Source organism: Cheilinus undulatus, linkage group 15 (genome assembly GCF_018320785.1).
Source record: "Cheilinus undulatus linkage group 15, ASM1832078v1, whole genome shotgun sequence".
NCBI lineage: Eukaryota > Metazoa > Chordata > Actinopteri > Labriformes > Labridae > Cheilinus > Cheilinus undulatus.
The window spans coordinates 11438971-11461665 of NC_054879.1; the positions used below are offsets into that span (position 1 = coordinate 11438971).

General features: G+C 38.4%; 1 protein-coding gene across 7 annotated transcripts in view; it reads left to right on the top strand.

The window, feature by feature from the left end:
* Positions 1-22695, top strand: part of gulp1a (GULP PTB domain containing engulfment adaptor 1a) — a 116374-nt gene that overhangs the window by 13228 nt on the left and 80451 nt on the right. Inside the window, exon 1 of one of the 7 annotated variants that reach the window (XM_041807596.1) lies at positions 21752-21957. The exons of 4 other annotated variants lie outside the window; for them this stretch is intronic. The gene's annotated coding sequence lies outside the window, so the exon portion shown is untranslated. Of the gene's footprint in view, positions 1-21751; positions 21958-22660; positions 22680-22695 lie in introns of those variants that run through there. 2 more of the 7 variants (XM_041807597.1, XM_041807598.1) reach the window with 2 other exon arrangements.

The following is a 22695-nucleotide window of genomic DNA, read 5'->3' on the forward strand; positions in this document are numbered from 1 at the left end:
CTTCCAACATCAGTGCTGGACCTCATAAATTGCTCTACAGAATGAATGGGCAAAAATTACCACTAAAACACTTCAAAAGGGGGCCAAATTCACAATGTCTTTACAACCCTTGTTGTTGTAATAGTCAGGTGGCTGAACATTGTTGTCCATATAGTGTTTTTGTTGTGTGATTATGTGCACCAAACCTTGATGTCTGAACTCTGAAGGTTGTCTGGAGTTACAGGCACACCATCTGTTGTTCATCATTGGTAACAAAGCTGGGGTTCAGGCCTCACTCAGGCCATAAACCAGTTCTGATCCTGTCACCTGTATTTGTCATAATATTGACAGTATTATTACTAGATTGAGCACCCGTTCGGTTGTACTGCACACTTGAGACAAAACAGATACTACCAACAGCCCAACCTGCAGGCCAGGGTGAAGTCAGGGTAAATATTTTCAGTGTAACAGAGAAAATTGTAATTGAAAATTACACAGACTGAATCATAATCTTCAGCATTTTTTACCCTGACACACTTGCTAAGCCAGGGATTTGCATGTATTTACTAAATCACATGGAAGTTCATGGAAAGATAAGTTTGTAAGAACAAATGTGGAGGCGCATTCTGCTCAGATTTGATCAACTAAAATAATTAAATCTGATATTAAATGTTGGCAGTATCATATAGTAGGCAGTTTTTGTTTTCTAGAGTTTTCCACCCTGAGAACACAATACCCTTAATAACAAAATAAATTCAGTATGGCAGTGTAGATTACTAATTATGTCAAAGGGGCTTTCAGAAACATATTTGCTAAATTTGCTAAATTGCTTGGTTGTTGTTACACCATTGTTAACGCCAGTTAGACTCTGTTTACATTCACAACGTAGTTGAAGGATGAATTTTCCTGACTGTAACATAGAGGGCAGAACGTTTCTTTTTGTGTTTGGTTTGGTTTAGGAAATATGATGATACATCATGGCAAGAAAAGGAAAAGAGGTCAACACATGGCATGTTAATAGTGAGATCAGCTGTTGGTTACTCCAGCTATGTATACAATCAAACGTAGCTTAGTGTGACACATCTTAAGTTATAGCTTTGCTAGTTTTAGTGTTCAGTGCAGATTTGACCTAAAAAGACAGAACTAGGCATAGCTGGTGCAACAGGCCACAAAAATGAAGATGTTGAGGGCTCCAAATGTCAAAGTTTCATACATTTATAAAATAGTACTTCACATCTCACCTGGACTATAAAACAGACTAAGGTAGAGTGTGTTATCTCTGAGACTCAGGAGGAAACCTCAGAAATATTGACATTTAAAAAGTAAGAAAAAAACTTCTCAGCTTCTTTTATTTCCAAAGCTGTTTCCCTTTAAACTTGTCTTTTGTTGCCGTCATATTTCTGCCTTATAGCTCCATTATGACTCAGAAAGCACAAACAAATGGCACAGTCCTTGAACCATCTGACATGCTGCCATGTTCCTTTTCTATGAATTTAATACAAAGGCAGGTTTGCTGTGGCTAAAGATATGTGTTTGTTTTCTTCCTAGTTGGATATATATTTTTAATGAGTGCCAGCAGTAACCTGAACGCTGCTCCATCGCTCCCAAGGTTCAGCCAAACTTTTCAGTCAGCACCAGAGTTCATTAAACCAGAGATAGTCCAATTATAGTTTGTGAAAAAATGTCTTTCTTGCTGATGCACTGGCTCACAGCAGCTTATCTGGTAGAAGGTTGGAGAAAAAACAGCCGAATACCTCCTTGTGTTTTTGCAGATTGTATGAACAGTTGAGAAATATTGTTGATTTTGAAAACTCAACAGTCCAGCGGGGCTTTTCCATTATATGGCGCCCATGCCTGATCAAGCTGACTTTACATCGTTTTAAAGCAAAAATCAAACTGTAGACTGACGGTGCTGCACGCCGCTCTTTTCTCTCTCTCTGTCTGCGATCAGTAAACAAACAATAATTCACATTCATCATCAAAAGGAGAAACTTTTCCTGCATATACGTTAAAGAACAGTCCTCTGATCATTGATTTGTGGGTCTCTAAAGAGCAGAAAAGGAAAACAATCATGTTTTTTTGATGAGAACGGTGTGCTTTACTAGCACCAGTTAATAAATTATATATTATATATATAGTTTTAAATGTCTGGAATTTATTTGTCTACCAGAAGGGGAAAGGGTCAAACTTTTGTTATTAGTAGGTGCAGCATGACCTGCCTTTGGCTAGGGGAGCGGCTCTCTGCATTGGCGGTGTGCTTGGCTAGCAGGTGAACGTGGATATTCCAAAGCTGTGAAAATGATGTTACAGTTATAATGTCAAGGCTATATTCTCAAATCTAAAAGAAAACTAATTTTTTTATGGGTTCTGTTAAATTTAAAAACTTGAACATGCCATAGAATTAAACACAAAAAATAATAAATGATTTAAAAAAATGAAAATGATATATTTTTTAATGTTTTTACCTTGTCACCCTCCTTACAAACATAAACACTTTAAGATCATATTAATGACAACAGCCTGGGGATGTGATTTTAATAAAAGATTCTTACAGTGGAATACTGCTTTTTTAAGTCCTCTTGCAATTATTTTAACCCAGAGGAGCCACAGGTAAGCCTCAATATATCATGGATTACTTGAACACATGACAGTCCGTCGCTATTATTTTTATCCAGTCTCCTATTATAACAGAAACGACACTAAAGTGGTGGTAAAGTTCACCACAACAAGCTATTTTTAGATTGCTAGTGTCTCATCTCCATCATGAGACACGGTTGATGATGAAAAATCCACCCAATTTTTACGCTAATCATCAGATTATAATCAGAGAAGTACTAAACTAAGCCAAAGTAAAGTTTATCAGCCGTCTGTGTGTGACGTAAACACGTCTGCAACGCCAAAAGACGCCATAATTGTGTGACACAACGTATCGCTACATAAATTCCTTGCCAAAACTTTTAATTTTTGATTTTTATTGTTTTTATCAATTTGTTGTTGCAGCCCTAGTGGACAGTAAGTGCAAATAACTGAAGTCTTACCATGCATCATCATAAAGCTGAACTTGCCCCTGTCCTCTATGCATTTCTGATTGCTTGCTACCAACATCACTACAGCACCGCTTCCTGATCTCACAAACTGTAGGATGGGTCAGCTCTTTGTGCATAACATCCACACTTTTATCTGTAGAGTCAACATTACAACAAATGCTAAACAGCAGTTTTACTCTGGCTCTCCTTAGAGGCATAACGATGAAATAGCAATAGAAGACAGAAACGCTTGCTTAAATGACATCATGATGCAGATTTGTAAAAACTTGAGCTTTGTTTGATCTAAAATTGATTTTTGGCTGCACTTTAATGCAGATGTTTATGGAGACATGCAAATTTTATTTATCATTTATTTTTAATTTTTGCTGTCCACGCAGACGATGCAGATGTCTACATCTAACCATGCTGGTCAGTCCATTCCTAACTACAAATATAGTACAAAAAATCAAAAATCAAAAATCCATGAACAGAAATTGACATGATTGAGCCATATGAGCTATACTGCAGCTGGCCAGTAGGGGGATCTCTATGGGCTTCAGTCTCACATTAGCTGTAGTGACATCCATCTTATATAAAGTTTATCTCCCCTAGAGAGGCCAGGAGTGAAAACAAACATAAAGAGTGTGTTTTTTTCCCTATCAATGATCTAACATAACAGCAGACACATCATGACCTTTGCAGCTGTCTGGAGCAGGGTTGTAACTCTACAGTGACAAGAGGAACATTAGCTGCCGACAGATTCCCACTCTCACCTTGTGCCTCATGAAATTGCACAGCTTGTCTCTTTAAATAAGCTCCCCAGTGTACACTCAGCAAAAAAGAGGCCGGTTCATGACCTATCGAGTTTTCCTGTTGTACAATTTTAAGGTAAATTGATTTAGCTGTGACGTGTTTCTTTTTCTAAACAGATTTTATGCCACTGTATGCGCCGCAGGATTATTAATTGAGGAGCTTTTTATGTTTATTTTGGAAAAGGTAATACTGAATTCTTTAAAACATGACTTAATTTGAATAAATCACACATAATTCTGACATGGAGGGGAGTCTATTTTAAGCAGTTTTCTCTCAGATGTGAGTTTGTGTGTCTTCAGTGCTCTGTCAGTTTTCTGTACTGTTTAGATTTAGAAAGTAAACCCTCCTCCTCTGAGCACACAGACGTGATAAACACTTGTACAGAGGAGGTCATGTGAGACATCCAAGATTGAGGAAGTGAAGTTTATTAGTGCAAGCCTCATCTTTGTTTTCCCTGCTGTATTACGTGGTCTTTACAAGATATATACATCTTATCAAACAGATGGATCTGTCTCTGCTGCTGCTGCTGCTGTAGTAGCTGGGGTTAGGGTAGATAACTATTAATAAAAAAAGGATTTTGGATATCAAAGTGGAATAACTGGAGAGCATGCAAAAAAAGTCTGTATAAATCGGTCATAGACTGGTTCTAGTTTCAGTGACTTTTAGGGGTGCAAAGCAAATAGACTAAATCAATAAAAATGAATCACTTAAAGCTTTAGGAACTGAATTAATCGTTGTTTTTTATCGATGCCATTGGCTGTGGGGTCAGCTGGGTCTATATATATGCTGCAGAAGGCTATAAAAACATACATACACTAATGGTAATTGTGATCAAACTTCCCCACAAGCACCTTTCAAATTTTAATAATCATTAAATGGTTAGCCATAACTGTGCTGTAATATCACAGAAAATAAAGTCTGGACAGCATGTGACAAGGGTTTGTTTAATGAGGTGAAGTGGGAAAAAGCACACAAGTTGACTTAGAGGGGAAAAAAAACAAGGACACGAGACATGGCTGTCGCTCTCCTCTGCTCTCTCGTCTGCAGCGCAGCAGGTAGCCCACCTATTAGGGATGTGATGAGACATAAGCTCACGAAAAGAGACAAGTTTTTACACACTTTTTAAACTCTCATAACAAATGGCTTAAAGTGTTATCCTTTATTCAAAAGAAAGTTGTAAATGTAGCGTGACTATGCAGGACCATATTGATGTCTTGTCTAGTCATGACTCGAGCATGCATTTAGCTGCACTTCACATCAAATATCAACACAGTGTGTCACATCCTCATGACTTCATGTCTTACTGCTACACAGCAAATTTAGCAGTGTTAAAGTCCCACTTTAAGAGTTAAATTTAACACTGCATCTGAGTGTATATGGTCCCACCCCACCCTCAAATCTACCCTTACCTAGAGTTAATCAAACTTTACAGATTTATCAACTCTGAAGAGTGTAAACATTACTCCCAGCTTGCTGATAGTGCACTTCTGTTATAACAAATCCACTCTATGTCAGCGTTAATTCAACCCCCATAGTGTTTTATCTAAGACTTTTGACAAGTCCATATTGTTCTTTGACTGTTTTATATTGTAACATCCTGAGTGTTACTTTCTGGCACATTAGAGTGTATATTTAGCACTGCATTAGCATCAATCTCTCTGGAAGTATTTGAGTGAAGCATTCATTTATCTGAATATATAATCCATGACTCAAGCATATCATTTCAGCGGTTCCATAAGTCATGTGCATGTTTAAGTCGAAGTATTTTATGCATCATGCTCATTCATTCTAATGATTGCCTTACTTAGTCAAAAAAATTCACTCATGGTGCAGAAGTTTAACAACTTAAAAAATGGCAACAATCCAGCAGACACATGAGAAAATAAATCCCAGCAATGATGACTGTACAACAGATATCTAAACACATCTAAACACAATTCAAAACATCTAAAACACATAGAAACACTCTGCCCAAGGGCATCATGGGAAAATAATGCAGATTTGAAATGGCAGTAGGAGGAGCGTAGATCATTTGACTTTACAGAGTTGGATCAACACTGTGTAATAACTCAAACACTGAAGATTATTTAAATATGACAGTATGAAGAAGCAGCTCAAACGAGCACTCAAGCTCAGAGAGTTGTCAGCAGTAAACATGTGACCGAGGCTCAGCTGCACTCCGTTTCTTTACAAGCTGCGGGAAAAACTCAAACCGACTACTTTATCTGAGCTACTGCTCTACCTTTTAATCATGCGAGACATTTTTCATTTAGACGTGAAACCTTCTGATGTTTTACTCTCACGAATCTTGTCACACCCCTAAAGCGACTAAAGTCTGTATGGTATTATAATATCAAATAGAGGATAAGACCTCCACTCATAAAGATGTTTCTATTGAGTGTTGGAATGCTCCTCTGTGCTGAAATGTGCGACAGGTGTTGTTGAAGTGTTATTTTCACACTGTGAAAGTGTCCTGCTAAAAGTAAAGGTCCTTCTGTCAAAGTATGTCAGTGTTATAAATACCATTCTCAAACATTTAGGAGCGTTTTTTGTCTCTTTTTGTGTGTTTGTCCATGGCCTGTTCCTAAAGCTGTGTTGTAGAAAATCCTGCCAACATTGATGTTTTTTTATGAAATTATAAAATTTCATTTTATTTTTGCAGCTCTGGGACATTCCAGTAACGATCATGGTGAAGTAGAAAGAACTGAAATTACCAAAATAAGGAAAGAATTACAAAAAGAGAAAAATGGCAAAATGGGTTAAAAGTGGCAAACAGTTGGGAAAAAGAGGCAACAATGGGACAATATCTGCAGAAATTAGTTTAGAAGGAAACAAATGGGAGAAAAAAATTGTGAAAGCAGTTATAAAGGGGCAAAAAAAGGGTTAAAAGTGGCAAAAATGGGTCAATAAATACAGAAATTAGCTAAGAAGGAAAGAAATGGGTGGGGAAAATGGTGAAAGCAGTTATAAAGTGGCAAAAATGGGTTGAAAGTGATAAAAGGGAACAGCAGCTTCAGAAATTAGTTAAGAAGGAAAGAAATGGGCAGAAAAATAATGACAAGCAGTTATAAAGTGGCAAAAAATGAGATTAAAGTGGTAAAAATAGGACAGGAACTGCAGAAATTAGTTAAGAAGGATAGAAACGGCAAAAGTTGGCGGGAAAATGGTGAAAAGCAGTTAAAAAGTGGATAAAATCATTAAAAAGTGGCAAAAACCGATTAAACATGTCAAGAATTGATTTAAAATGGGTAAAAACTATGGCACAAATGGGCAGAAGAAGTGATGAAAGGGTTTAAAAATGGCAAAAATAAGTGATTTGAACCCAACAATGGCTTCAAAAACTTTTGAGTTCTGAGTGAAGTAACTTTTAGTAGGGATGCCAGCAGCAATGTTGGTGGGGTTGGGGGGCCATTCTCTGGGTTTGTCAGGGGCCCAGCCACTTCTGCGGGCAGGCCTGGTCACAGGCAAAGAGCTTGAGCTGAAACGGGTCTTAAGCCACCGGGTTAAGAGCCAAAACTTATTTATCTGTCCGTTATCTAAGCTACTTCCACACTTATGATAACCTCAATGTAACCAAAGTGGATGCTGTCATCCTCATGTGGACATTCAAGGATCCCTTTTTTTTTTAACTTCTGCATTGGCTTCACTTTTTAACACTTTGTGAAAAAGGAGTTGTTTCTTTGATGTTTTAGTTCCTCCTTACTTGTGTCCCACATTGCCAACTGTGCAGCGTGTTCAATAAATAACTTAGGAGTGAAATGATGACTATCAAAATGATTTGATTATAAAGTATTTCATCATTTTTAAAACATTCAGATATTCCCTTGATCTCCTTTCACCCTTTGCTGTTTTTTTCTCTCTTATTCTGTTTCATTCATTTTCAGTTTTAGTCAAGGAAACCTGAACCATTTCCACCTTTTTTAACATTTTTTGCACTTGTCTTTTCTCTACTTACAGAGAAAATGTTCAGAAGATTCTTGATAAGAAGATTTTTGATTACATACTGGACTGAGAGATGCCTTTTCTAGGCCAGCTGCATGGCAGATATTTCCCTCTCTGTTGTTAATCTGTGAGAAGTACTGTCTGTAGAGTCAGTGGTCTGTCATTTGCCCCTACAGCTCTGAAACAGCAGGCAGCCAACACTGTGTAATATTGAATAATGAATGTAATTCTCTGCTGTATGTTGGGAGCACTTAAAGACTTCCTTAAGCATGAGAGTGATTGTTACAGCAGACTGCACTTACAGTATTTTCTCATTACAGCAACCACACAGTCATACAGTATGTTCTCTGTAAGGAGAAAATTACAGCGTTCGTGTACTTGGGGAAAAAGCCGCTAAAGAGCAGTGATAATCCTGTTACATATTTACACATTTCCCTGTGTTGACTTCTTGCTCACATTCTTTACAGGCTGCCTAAAGCATGCATGTGCAGAGTTTTTCAGTACAGCACCATCAGCAAAATAATTTGTGAGATTTTTGGAGAGATTGCTGATAAATTCTTTGATCAACATGAAATTTGGAGCAGACATTTTAAAACCTTTCATCTAGAGTGTTCAACAGGTGAAATCTTCAATTTAATCAAATTCCCATCATGCCTGTCTGTATTTCTTGTTTTCTACCAGCCTCCAATGCCATCACGTTAACCCAAAGTGAACATAAATATTATAAAAGATAAGTATTCTGACATTGCAGGGCTTTTTGCCCACTTGTTGCAGTGTTTTGGTCAGACTAAAACCTTTCTATTACCAGCCTGGTACTTTGTGTAGCAGCCTCATTTTTTTCTCAAGCAGCATCTTTGCACAGACTGTATATAAAGATGGACGGCATGCCTCGGCCTCCTCCTGTTGTGCAGCTGTGGTGTTGTTGTCATGCTGCTTCAGCTACAGTAAAAGTCACATTGAAGTTACCAATAAAACAGCAAAGATCCACAGTAGAACAAGTCACAGTGTCAAGTCATCTGGAGAAGGAGTGATTGCATGAGAAAAAAGAGTTAAAACTAAGCAAACTGCGTCTGTCCTGGCTGCCATGGCTGTGCTAGAGCTACATGTAGGTTTTTTGTTTTTTTTTAGAATATTGTGACATTTAAGATAAAGACTTTTAAATTCTACAAAGATCTTACAGCGTGCATTGAATTTTTTTCAAGGACAGTTGCAATTTGAGTTGCGACAGTCCCAAAATGCTTTGTGAGTAACTTACAGCATCAACTGGACCCACAAGAGCCACGCCGAAGGCTTGTCTGGGTAGAGAAAAAGATTTTCCATGTCCCCTAACTGGCCTTGGAATCACGTTTGTTCACAGAGAAGCTCCACCATGAACAGTCTACAGCAGCAGTAGCCCGTCAACTCAAGAGATGTGCATGTAGACAAGTCCTTTTGTCTTGTCACTCTGATTGGCCCATCATAAATGTCACAGACAGAACATTCCTCCAAACACCTTCAGAGAATTTTTTTTGAAAAGTCCTGGCCTTTCTTAAACGCTTTCTGTGGGAGCTTTCCCAGATCAATGTGTAATATATCCATGCAATGGATATATAAAACAGTCTATCTGATGTGTCAGGTTAGAAGAGGTGGACAGAGCTGGGCGTTTTCAGGTCTGCAGCCAACCTGGAAATCTTGGTCCATCAAAAGTGAGCAGCACAAAATACAAATGAGGTACAGCAACAGAACAGCAGCTTCCAGTAACAATGCACACACTTCATTCTTTCCACGGCAATAACAGACATTCTGTCATGCATAAGCATTTTTTCTTTTATTTTTTATTTTTTAAATTATATTTTTTTCTAAGGTTTAAAAAGAGCACTTCTGTCAGTATTTACATGGACATTGATATAACATTATAGTGTAGTTTGTTGTAGTTTTTACTGTATGGGGATTTGATCCCTGTTTGGATACAGACCTGCTTTTGTAGATGATCAAAGATTTGAAACACAACTTTAACCATGGAAAAAGGAAAAAGGAGCTTGTTATGGACTGGAAAGGGGAGGGAACAGTAAGTTTGATAACACAAGGATGCAGATGAATTTTGACTTGTCCACTGAGCTTTCTGTCTGACTTTTTTTTCTTTTTTTTCTTTTCTTTTGTTTTTTTTTTAGTGAATGAGACTTTTAGTAGCATTAGTTGACTTTTTTTTTACATCACTGTGGCAGTAGGGAGACACTGATGTGGCTTAATCAAAACTGCTGAATCATGATTAAAATAGTGCATCAATTAATGGCAATTACTGCAGCTAATCTTGACAGCACTACTGATCATTCAGTCCCCTCAGGAGAAAATGAATGAGATTTTTACTTCCAAATCCACACTGCAACCAGTCTGTAGTGGGAGCTTTAGATCTTTTGGCTTCACATTTGATGAGGTGTTGCATCATCCATTTATTAGAGTCCAATGAAGTACATGTTAGATTGCTCTTTTAAATAACTACATACTCACAGCTTCAAAATGATTCATCGAATTTGATGGTAAGTGATAGAAAAAAATCAAACGGGCATTGACTAAGTGGAGTCCTCTTCCTTATTGCACTAAAAGTTGGTGGTTGTCTTGTTGCAGCTGTGTGCTGCTGGAGATGGTGTCTAATGGGACAGCTTTGTCATATCTCGGTTATTAACTTTAACACTGTGCCTCCATTTATTAAGGGACTAACTGTTCAAACAGCGGGCTATGACACCTCCTATAATTAATAACACCAGCAGGAAGCACAGATAACCAGAAAGCACCAGCATTTTCATATACAAGAGCTGGAGTTCAAAGTTTGGTGTCAAATATCAGTGTCTTGTTAGTTAGGAGTTTGCACACAGCTTTTAAGCCTGCTGCCTTGTATGGATTTGTGGGGGCGTTCCCCTATGCAAATTGTAAAACTGGCTGACACGCGCATCCAATTTAAGATCAAACGCAATTATTAACATACCCAGGTGGGTGAGAACAGGCCAGGCTGTCAGCACATTTCTTTGTGTTCGGAAAATATAAGGAAATGTTTTTGCATGACTTCCTTTTCTATTTGAATTTGTAAATCCTGGCTTGACAGAATGATTTGATAACAAGCTTTGTCAGACCACTTATCCAGGGATTACAGCGCTTGTTTTTCCATGCTGTCTTATTACAGTAACACAGAGCCTTTTCTGCCTTTGGTATATATGTGTGTGAAGCTCTTTTGCACTACTCAAGCTTAAAATATATTTTGTTGTTTTGCAGAATGTAAGCACATTTCCTCTCTCCTATAAAAGTGTCTTATTAGGGCTGGTTGGATATGAATCATTTCAAGTCAACATATGATTTTATTATTGGAGTAAAGAGTAATGTTGAGTGGAAATAAGTGATTTTTCTCTATTCTGTGCTGTATTCATCATCATTTTTGCTACAGAGGATGGTGCAGCAGCCATGTCAGCTGAATATGCCTCACTGATAACACATTGCTGCTTTGCGATACAGTTCAGATGGAAAACAAATCATGTGGAGGCTGCAAATCTCAATAAAATCCACTGAGATGTTTCTCATTGAGATGCACATTCCTGCTCCTCCACCCACTCCTTGATCCCAAAACGCACACACAACACACAAACGTATACAGACACCCCAGCCACAGCGGGAAATAATCTGACTTTAAACAGACGACTCTTAACACTTGTAGAAATACCTGTTAGACTGATTAAACTCATGTTTTACATCTGATTTCTTAACATTAGATTAACAAAACTGAACAATTTATCTTTAAATGGAACATGCGGTTTGAAAAAGTATTTTTGAATAGAAAACAAAGTCTAAAACTGTGAGTCATCGCTATTGTTTTTAACTGTTGACCTAGATACCCAACCTTACCCTGCTCAGAAGCCACACTGAAAGAAAAGAAAAAAAAAAGTTTTTTGTAAGTGCCACAATTCAACAGTGTCCTTTTTTTCTGGAATCAATTTGGCTTTGAGAATGGGGATAATAGTTTTAATTTTAAAAAGATTGAAGAGCATTATGTCTAAGGCAGTTGAGGACTGGGATCATTGTTGTTATTGAACACAACTTTTTAATTCTGCGCTGTGCAAAAATTGCTTCCATGTGCTTCTCTTTATGACAAAAAATTACAATTGTGTAAAGTTAAAGGAAATAGAGAGTAAACAAGTGTAAATAAGCTGTATGGACAAAAGTATTCAGCTACCTGGCCATTTCACCAACAGGGACTGTAATGACATTGTATTCAAATAATGGACTTTAATGTGGAGTCGCTTCCCTTTTGCTATTATAACAGCCTCCATTCTTCTTGGAAGGCTTTACACAAGATTTTGGAATGTTTCTGTGGGAATTTGCGCCCATTCATTCTGCAGAGTATTTATGAGGTCAGGCGCTGATGCTGGATGAGAAGGCCTGCCTTGTAATCTCCATTCTAGTTCATGCCAAAGTTGCTAGATGGGGTTGAGGTCAGGACCTCAAGCTCTACCACACCAAACTCAGTAAATTGAAATAGAAAAGAGCCTTTCCCAAACTGTTGCCACAAAGTTGGAAGCCTAGCACTGTCCAAAATGTCTTGGTATTCTGCAGCATTAAGATTGACCTTCACTGGAGATAAGGGGCCTAGTCCGAAGCCTGATAAGTGGCGCCAAACTAATTTCCCTCCTTCACCAAACTTCACATTTGGCACAATGCAGTCAGGCAGGGAAGGTTCTAGCATATGCCGAACCTAGACTCCCCATCTGACTGCCAATCAGAGAAGCATGACTTGTCACTCCCAAGAACATGTTTCCGATTCTCCACAGTCCAGTGTTGGTTTGCTTTACACCACTCCATCTGACGCTTGCCATTGGACCTAGTGATGTGAGGCTTGCACCTAGCTGCTCATGGAAACCCATTCCATGAAGCTCCAACTGCACAGTTTTTGCGCTTGCATTTATGGCAGTGGAAGTCAAGAACTCTTCAGGTATGGATTCAGCAGAGCTTTTACGCTCTATGGGCCTTAGTAGTTGTTGATCTTCCGCTTTTGTGAGTTTTTGTTGTTCCTAAACGCTTCCACTTTATAATGATATCACTTACAGTTGACTGTGGAATATCTTGCAGGAATAAATATCATGGACCATCTTATTGCAATGGTGGCATCCTGTCACAGTACAGTCACTGAACTTTTCAGAAAGACCCATTTAGTATCACAAATGTTTGCAAATGGAGACTGCATGGCTAGGTGCTTGATTTTATACACCTGTGGCAACGGGTCTGATTGAAACACCTGGATTCAATAATCAACAGGTGTGACCAAATACTTTTGTCCGTGTATTATTTTTTAGAAACTTGAATGTTAAACTTGGAAGTGATTAGTAAGGGTAAATAAATGATGACCCTCTGTGTATGTGCACTTTATAAATCCCCTGCAAAACTCAGGGTGCTTCTTAGATACCCAAGTCAAAAAGTCTGGATTTGGCCCTGCTGGTGAAATTGTGCCCCCACAGACATGTCTTACCATTTTAACAGGATAGCTGGCTCTGTTAATGGGAGAGAAGGAGTGCAGGCAAAGACTCCACTCTACCCAGGTAAAAGTCATAAAAACTTTCTTAAGGACGTATGAGAGCCTTCCATCATCAGTGAGACGAGCTCATTGAGAGTGCCGCACTCCGCTCTCTCTCATTAGAAGTAGATCCCCTATCGGCGATTTATCTTCCCTCTGTGCTATAAATAGAAAACAGTAAGAATCAATCCAGATCATCAAAAAGCAGTTTTTTTTGTCAACAGAATCAAACTTACTTTTTTAAGATGGAATTATTGTCTACACCCTTGGTTTTCCCCGTGGATCTGGACCCAAAAGTGGGTCACAAATCCAATTTCAGTGGGCAAATATGTGGCAAAAAGTCAATGATGTGCTTCTATGTCTCCATCTCTTTGTTCTGACTGACATTTGATCCATTAAGTCCAAATTCTACTATTTTTATTTCAAACATATGGTTGCCATTGAAAGAATAAAGATATTTGGGTTGGGATTTGTCATTAACGAGGTGGTGGTGGGTCCTAAGGCTAAGCCAGATGAGAACCCCTGGTCCACACCATCCATATCAGTTTCTGTGCACCACAAGAGCAGCATGCTTTACTCACATGTGATACTTTAGAAGTTGATGGGTGAATTAAAGCTGTCTCTACACCATAAATGCTTCAGAAAAATATCTTTCAAAAATGCTCTACAGCAGTGGATCCCAGCCTTTTTTTTCCTTAGGGACCCCTACTCATATCTAAGAAAAACTAACCCCCCCCCCCCCCAAGACCCACTTAGAAACGTTACAAGTCAATTCTAACAGTTTTGTTTGACCAAATTCCAACATAACAGGCCTAAATGTACGTGTTCTTGACAAAAAAATCTATTTATAAACTATCCATCATGGCACTATTGTATAAGGTCCAAAACAAAAAAAAAAGAGGAGCAGTTTATTTTCAAGAAAAAAATTGAAATTGTCAAGTTTAAAATGCATTAATTAACGAGAAAAAAAGCAGAAAGTTTGTACTTTAAAAGTTGTGCATGTGTGTAAACTAAAACTTTGAATTTTTGAGACTGTAAAGCCAAAAAGTAGAAAAAATCCAAATACTGTTTTCAGTTTGGTTTCTTGTAAATGTTGACTTTACAGTATTGTAGATTTATTGTATAAAAAACTTTAAATTTTTGAGTCTCTAATGTTGAAATTGAAGACTTTTTAAACTACGAAATTTCAGTTTTTTTCTCATGAATTAGTGTCCTTTAAACTCTAAAATTCTTCTTTAAAGTTTTCTTGTAAGTACACAACTTTATAAGCTTAAAAAATCTTATTTTATCCAGTTTTTTTCCCTACAAATTAACAGCTCCGCTTTATTTTATTTTAATATTTTTAGTGGCCCTTATATGCCATCACACATTATGGTTCTAATCGCTGCCGACAGGCCAAACCTCATGTTTCAAGATTTGAATTATTTTTCATAAATCAGTGCTTTTGGTCTCCTTTTACATATGTCAGTGGGTTTAAACTGATTGTAAAGCAAATGCAAGCGGTAAAAGATGAGCAGACGGCACTTTGCGTGGAAGTCTTCCACACAGAGTGGAGACTGTTGTAGCTGCAAAAGGGAGGCAAACTATTAACGTACCTGTATTTGAGTACAATGTCATTACAGTCCCTTTTGGTGTAATGGTCAGGCAACCGAATACTTTTGTCCATGTACTGTATGCTTTTGCAACGGTGATTTGACTTACATGATGTGACTCAACCTGAGATATAGTAGTGCTGTAAGACCCAGGAGACCAGATAGCAATATTTATAAAGAGGATGAGATCTGGGATTGGTTGAAACGGCTGAGTGTGGGGGGCATTTGAGATTAATGTGACTTGCATTTTATAATTTTTGCTGATAAGTTTCCCCTGTTTTTCCATTGTTTTTTTTTCTAAGTAGAACCTAAAATCCACCTGCAGCTTGAGAGACGTGGAGTAAGCATCACAGACTTTGATGCTTTTAACCTGCCATGTATTTTGCTATTTTGAACTGTTTTGGCCTCCTGAATGGTCAAGTGTGACATGCAGAAAACTGGATTATTATAGCCTTGACTTCATCTTTAACTCTCTTTATTTACTGTAGAAAAGGCTCCCATATCCCACATTCCCAGACTAAAACGTAAGAAGAAGTGGGTTACTGATTTCAGCGACTATGGCTTCATTTTTGTCTACCTCAAAGGTATAATCAAGCATATTTTCCTGAACTTTTCCTCCCTGTTATATTTGTGTCTGTGTAGCATAAAGGGCCCCATACTTTCCCGGAAAGTGTCTGGCGTAGCCACTTCCCTCACACCATCACAGCTGTTCATACAAGACGCAAACATGAAATGATACAGGGCAGAGCTCAGAAAGACCATAAGAAAATAAAGTGTGAACAGAAAAACCTGAGACCCTCCCTTTTTTAAATGCTCTCTCAGGCAGAAACCAAAAGGTCTGCTGGCCAGAAAAAACACACCAACACCCAGTCCCTGACGGGCTGGACTTTAAACCAGGCACCATTGAAAGAAATAAAAGACTGAGAAATGCCTCCCACTGGTTTGAAGGACCTTTGAAAATTGGCAGGTATACAACTGTGTCACCTTTGGCTTTAGATAAGTCCCAAACATAGATTCTCTGAAGCTCAACTTTCCTCGATACATGTCACGTACATAAAATTGTACTCAGTACTCATGCATTCACATCAATGCTAATACATTCATCAGAGCTCAAAATGTGCTCATTAAATTTACATGAATGTCCCATTTGTTTTGAAACCTACCAGAGCCAACATCAAAAATTCAATTTTGTCTTTTGACGGCAAACAGCTGTGCATGACAATGAAATTTTGTAAAAACTAAAAAAAAAACAGAAAATTGATCTTGAAGAGTTCATACCAGTTAAGTTTTTTACTTTTAAATGTAGTTTCATGCCCACGCTACTCCTTCATCTTTAAAATTCTGTTTACATCTTTACTTATATCTGTCAGTGCCATCACTAAAGTTTAGTCTTGTGAATTCTAAGAATTGATTCATTTATCCATTATCCACACTGCTTATTGATTAGAGTAATCTATCCAGGTACTTAGCCAATCTGATGCCAGTCCTGCCCTTTACTGGGTGAAAAAATTCCTTTAATATGAATGGAAGTAAATTGAGAGTTTTTAGGCCTTTCAAAGCTCAGTTTACTCAGTTTACAAAAAAGCCATAAAGTTTAATGTTTTTAGGAACCCAAATACAATCACAAGTGAATTTTGTATAAAAATTGCAACTTTTCTGGACAGGGATTGGTATTGTAACAATACAAAATAAATGAAGTTATAGGCATACATTAGAGTCTGTTCAAAATCTCCATCAACCTGAGCATTTTTCCCCCTCTTGTGTCCTGAGGTGTCATAAACTGACATAACATGCCTTAAGTGTGTATTTTAGCAGCGTTGGATGAATTAGAGCTAAACTTTTTAGACACAGTTAATATGTTAGTGAATGTCTTTTGAATCTTAAATAACTTTTGAATCATAAATTGTAGCGACTTAATGTTTTTACCTCTCAAAGCTAGCGGTTGTGCCATGTTAATGATGCCATCAGTGCCTTCGTAGCTCTTATGGAGGCTTCTTTAGCGAGCCTGGAACTTGGGTGACTTCCCAGAGCATTTAAAGAATAAATCCACACCAGGAAATCCAATATTGAACATATTTTTCATCCATTTTTACATCAATTTTCATTTTTGCCATTGTCTTAAAATTAGCCATCATATTGTTTTACTACAAAGGATGTCACATGGGCATCAACAGCCAATGGCAGGCTGTTCTGTTATTGCATCATGCTTTGTCAAACTGGGCATGTCTTAAAACTTTGATCCTGGTGTAGACGGCCTGAAAAGCTCATAGTGGAGAGAGACAGAGAGCCTGTGATGTGGCTCTCAGCGTCACTGCAAACAGGAGCTGCTTTGAGTAATGGCACAAATAGAGCTAGTACAAAAAAGCGCAAGGACTTTTTTAAAAATGTGATTATTTTGAAGACTTGTTGTCACAGCATGATTACTTTTTTCACTCTGTGGTCCCCAAGAGATGGGAGAAGAAGTTTTTGCAAAAAAAGAAAAAAAAAATCATTATTGTTCACTCTGTGTAGCTCAAAAGAATCATTACATGTAGCTTTTACTTTTACTTTTATAATCCCATATGTTTTTCAGGGTCCAGTGAAATTACTGCAGCACACATATTCTTAAAGCCCAGGTTCTCCTGAAACCAAAAGGATGTTTAGAGCTTGACTGTGCCCCACAGGGTTGATGTTTCACAAGCTTTTAAAGACAACAAGTCCAGGTGAGACAAAAAGGTAAAAGAATTGCTTAGAGCTCAGAGGTTAATCAGGCAGGATCCTGCTACCACAGAGCAATGGCCGGCTTAAAGCACATAGGAACAAGGGCTCAAGTTTAATCACAGTTATCATGATAAACTAAACCTTGCAATTAGTGCACACATTTTTTTCAATACATAACCACATGATTTATTGTCCCTAGTCAGTGTCTCCCTGTAGCCACAGTGATGTCAAATAAGTCCACCACCGCTCCTTAAAGTCTCATTTTACTTTAAAACTCAGACAGCTCAGTGGACAGGTCAGAAGTCATCTGCACCTTGTGTTATCAAACATTTAGTTTTACCGTTCCTTTAAATTTTTTTCTATCCATAACAAACTCCTTTCTCCATGGTAAAATTCATGTTATAAAGTTTGATCTACCTTTAAAAGTAGGTCTGAATCCAAACAGGAAGAGTATTCCCCTTAGTTTAAGGAAGGGGAAAAATCCAAAATGACACAAAGACAGCTTTGAGTGCAAGTTAGTGAATTTTAAATTGCAATAAAATGGATGAGATAATCAGGATTAAGAACAGAAATTCTGAGATTAATTATGATTAAAATCTTTCATCTTTTGTCAACTCTAGTAGGAACACAACACGAGTCCTACATTTGACCACTTTATTTTTCTCTGGTTTCAGCCCAAAGCCAAGGAGCTCTTCCTTTATGCTACTTTTTGGCTTTTTGATGTAATTTTAATTACAGCTTCAGTTGTTTTCTAATCAGCACTTTTCACTCTCAGGGCTTGTTTTCACCCAAATGAAGGCGTGGTCACCTCAGAGAAGGGGACTGGCTTTATACTGCTTTTGTTGGTTCCATTTGGGCTGGCATGTAGAGACAAACACACTTCAACACACCTACAAGCGATTTAAATTCACTAATAAACCTAATTAGCATGGTTTTGGACTGTGAGAGGTAGCAGTGAGATCCTGTGCAAACTTCAAACAGAGACCTTGTCCAACAGCGATTCAAACCTGACTGTAATCATTCATATATAAGGCTGCTGTAATAATGAAAGTCCTTAAATTACAGTGTTGTTTATGCTCTCACCAGTGGTTGTTCTGCAAGAGGAAGAAGCGATTCCCAGTAAACTAGTTTCTGGTTTCCTTTGGGTTAACAAAACCAAGAGAAGATTGATGACTTTAAATAAGTTTCTGCTTTACTCTCTCTATTTTTTACAGGGAGTGTCAGTCCCATTTGTCCTCTTATTTTATGTGGCAGTTTGAGTGTGTGACTTTGATTTATTTAAGGTTTAATTTATGTGAGTGGCTTCAAGCCGAAAGTGTCCATTACCGCAGCTGTTGAAAATGAAGGAGATCCCAGCAAATGCATCTCTGTTTAATTTTTTATCAGTAGCATATGTCAGAATAAACTCATCAGATGTGTTTTAATGAAAAATTAAACTAGTACAAACGGTCACAGATGCAGTCAGCTGAAAGTCAAAAGTTTATTGGGTCAATCAATGAACTGGGAACACTGATTTTGTTTACATATTTGTACGTTGACCTCTAAAACAAAATGATCTGTTCCAGCTATGAATGGGAATGTTTGTGGCTGTGCAGCTACAATGATGCAGTGTAAAGATGGTCTATTCTGGATTTGGTCTATCAGCTTTTCATAGCTTTCTGGAGTCTGTCCCAGCTGGCATTGGGCAAGAGGCAGTGTGCACCCTGGACTGGTCGCCAGTCAATCGCAGGGCTGGGATAAACCAATCATAGCCCGATTTACTGTGCCATTTAAAGCTGCAACAGTATTACAAAATCAAAAGAGATAACACTTCACAATGCATGCTTAGGGTCTACTTGCCTCCTCAATCCTTAAACAAGCCTGTAATTGCAGACTTACCTCATGTCCGTGCATAAAATCACAAACAACAAAAAACAAAAACACAAAATTTTTACAAGTTTCCGTGTGTCCACTTCTTTGTAAACTTAAAAGATGTAGTTTTCAGTTTCATTTCTCTCCTGCTAAGTTGTCTCAGCCTGCTCCTGAAAACACTTCCTGATATGTGCATTCAATACAAGAACTACAACAAGTAACAACTAGGGACTTTTATTTTGAAGGCCTTGTCAGAAATAGTATGTTTATGATTGATTTAACTTAGCTTTAGCAGAGGTCCTTTACAAGTGCATGGAGCTATGGTGTTTATAACTGCTTCTCTGCACTTCTTTAAATCACTGTGGACTTAAAAGAAGCAAGTCATCAGTTAAAACACCTTTATACCTTTACAGATGTCTAAGCTGCTATGATACAAATCACTGTAGCGCTGAGCTCAAGTCAAACTGGAGTCAAGACATTGCATGAAAGAGTTTGTGTAAAAGCTCTAGACGGACAGAGATACTGTTCAAAGGGAGGACACTCGCTACATTCTGCTATTATTCCAGACATTGAAGAGATATTTGGGTTTGTTTTTTTTTTTTGTTTGTTAGTTTTTTTAAGATTTATTTTTGGGCATTTTTGTGCCTTTATTAGATAGAGGAGGACAGTGGATAGAGTCGTAAACAGGGTCAAGAGTGGGGGAGAGACATGCGGTAGAGGGCCTCAAGCCGGATTCGAACCCGGGCCACCCACGTACATGGGGAGCGCCTTTAACCACTAGGCCACCTGCTCCCCATATTTGGGTATTTTTGAAGCTGGGTTGTATAAGTTACTTGGCTATAATAGTGGCAACAGCCTTTAGTAATTTCAGTGTGTTGCCCCTTGAAGGAGGACCGTTGGGGCAAAGTAGCTAGGCTAACAACACACTGAGGCAGAAGAGCATGTAACCAAAATAATGTCAAACACAGAGGCTTTCTAGGTGGGCAAGAAAATGCCTTGTATTTTTTGATACAGCATACATTTGAGCCATCGTTGTTTTTTTGGCCCATTTTTACCTAAAACTTGCTAAATCATTCAGAGAAACCGTACCCATCTGCAGCACTCTAGCGTCCTCCCTGGTGTCCCAACTATGCTAGTCTTGAAAGGGCAACTTGCACTGGAATCTGTGGAGGCCAATGGCCTTGCTATTGCCTAGAACAGTGGTTCTCAACTGGTCAAGCATCAGGACCCACCACCATATCCTTAACACCAAATTGCGACCGGAAGTTCTTACATTTTGCAATCAAATATTCGTGTTTTTAATGAAAACTGGTACAGCTTAGATTAGAGATGGCACACGAGAAACAAGGGACCCTTCAAAATGAAAGCACATCATAGATATTTTTGCCTCCGAATTTTTCCAGGCATATCTGCGATGGCTTCTCGACCCACTTTTGGTTCCCGACCCACCAGTTAAAAACCAATGGCCTAGAACCATGCACAACCCAACTTTAAAATACTGGAATATCCCTTTTAATTTGAAGAGAACACACACGTTGATAAAGCATGGCATATACCACATGTAAGCACATTAACAGCAAGTATAAATTAGCCTCAGAGTAAAGTCCAGGATCAAACCTACAATTACTGATTAAAGGCGCCTAGAAAGAAAGCAAACTGAAATCTTTGCCATTGGTCCTTTGAGATAAATAAGAGATTTAAAACACTGTGGATTCTGTCTGAGACAGTTTCCTTATTTGATCCCTGACATACCATAACTGTAAAGGTTATGGAAGTGAAATCCTACTTGTCAGATGTTTACTTTGCTGCAGTAAGCAAAAATGTAGCCTTCTCCATGTATTTCAGCTTCATGATTGTGCTTTTTCTATGACCTTTCTCTGTGCTCTTTACTTTGACAGCTCCCTACACAGTTTATCTCTCTATGTGATGAAAAAGACAATGATGAAGAGTTTTAGCTGTTAAGATTCACACTTTTCTGCCTTAAATGTTTCCACAGTGCAGCAGGAAAAGAAAGGCTGTTATTAAGTTGACATAATCTCACAGGGAGGTTTTCTGGCTTCGTTTCGGAGAGTTACTGCAACTTTATTCCACAATGTTTTGGCCAAAATGCTGTTTTTCCGTGATGCCAAGGAGCTGACCTCAGGCTTTTGCCAGTGCAAATAGCTCCATGATGAATCACACACTGCAGCAAAGGGTCAGACTGCAGCCTCTCGCCTGTTGGCTTTTATAGGTCATCTGTGGTATGCCACAGTGCATCTCCATGAAACAGTTCCTGTCGAAAGGGGTCTTTTTTTTCACATGCAAACCTCCAGAAGAATCCTTCTGGACAAGCTGTGGGCGGAGGAAGTTGGGTTTGAATGTCAAGTATCATGTGTCTGGGCAAAAGCTTCTTGTTGAGTTTGCAAACCCCATCATCTCTGCTTACTGCGGTCCGTAGTGTACCACCATCTGGCCCACAGCTGAAAACTATTAAGATCCGCTGGAACTTCCTCCTCACTATTCCTCCCAAGTTTGAAGGCAAGTAAGTAGCTTTCATCTCAGCTCTGTTGTTGTTTGCTTGTTTCTCTCCGTAGATCTTAATTTTTTTTTTCTCTCTCCTTTCCCTGTAAAGGGTAGCGCTGTGTTTCTTTGATAAAGTCTGTCAGAGCGCTGCATTTGATCCACAAGAGCTAAAGTGGCAGACTGTGAGAGAGCAAGCCTGTCTTTTAGATTAGACACAAAGACACTAAGGCTGATTCAACAGAGGAATTCTGGGACTTAAATTCATAAACAGATTGTAGTTGCGATGTCTTATGTGTTGCGCTTAGCCTGTAAGATTCCAGAGCCGGGGTGAGAGCAAAGAGAGGAAAACAAAGGATCCTTGTTGATTTTCTTTACTGAGCATTATGTTGGGACCCCAGTGCATGCTCTATCCTATGTTAAAAGCCTGCTGCCTTTTCACTGCATATGGGTCAGATTAGTGACTAACTGGCTGAGAGGCATTTAAAACGGGACGCTGACTTTGCTCTCTTTCTTTTTTGCTTTAGAATAAGTGGTTTTTATCGTCAACTTTGGTCAAACTTCTGTATTTGGATTCATTTTTTGATGGTTGTTTTGACTTGAGTGACTACTCCATAGGGTCAAAGTAGGTCGCGCTGGTTTCCAGTAAGACTTTCATGAGCCAAATTCCAACTGTTTGAGTCACTGAAGGTGAATTGTTACATTGGACATGATTTCGCTGAGTTTCAGGGGATGATTCTTGAAGTAAGTGTTCTCTCTT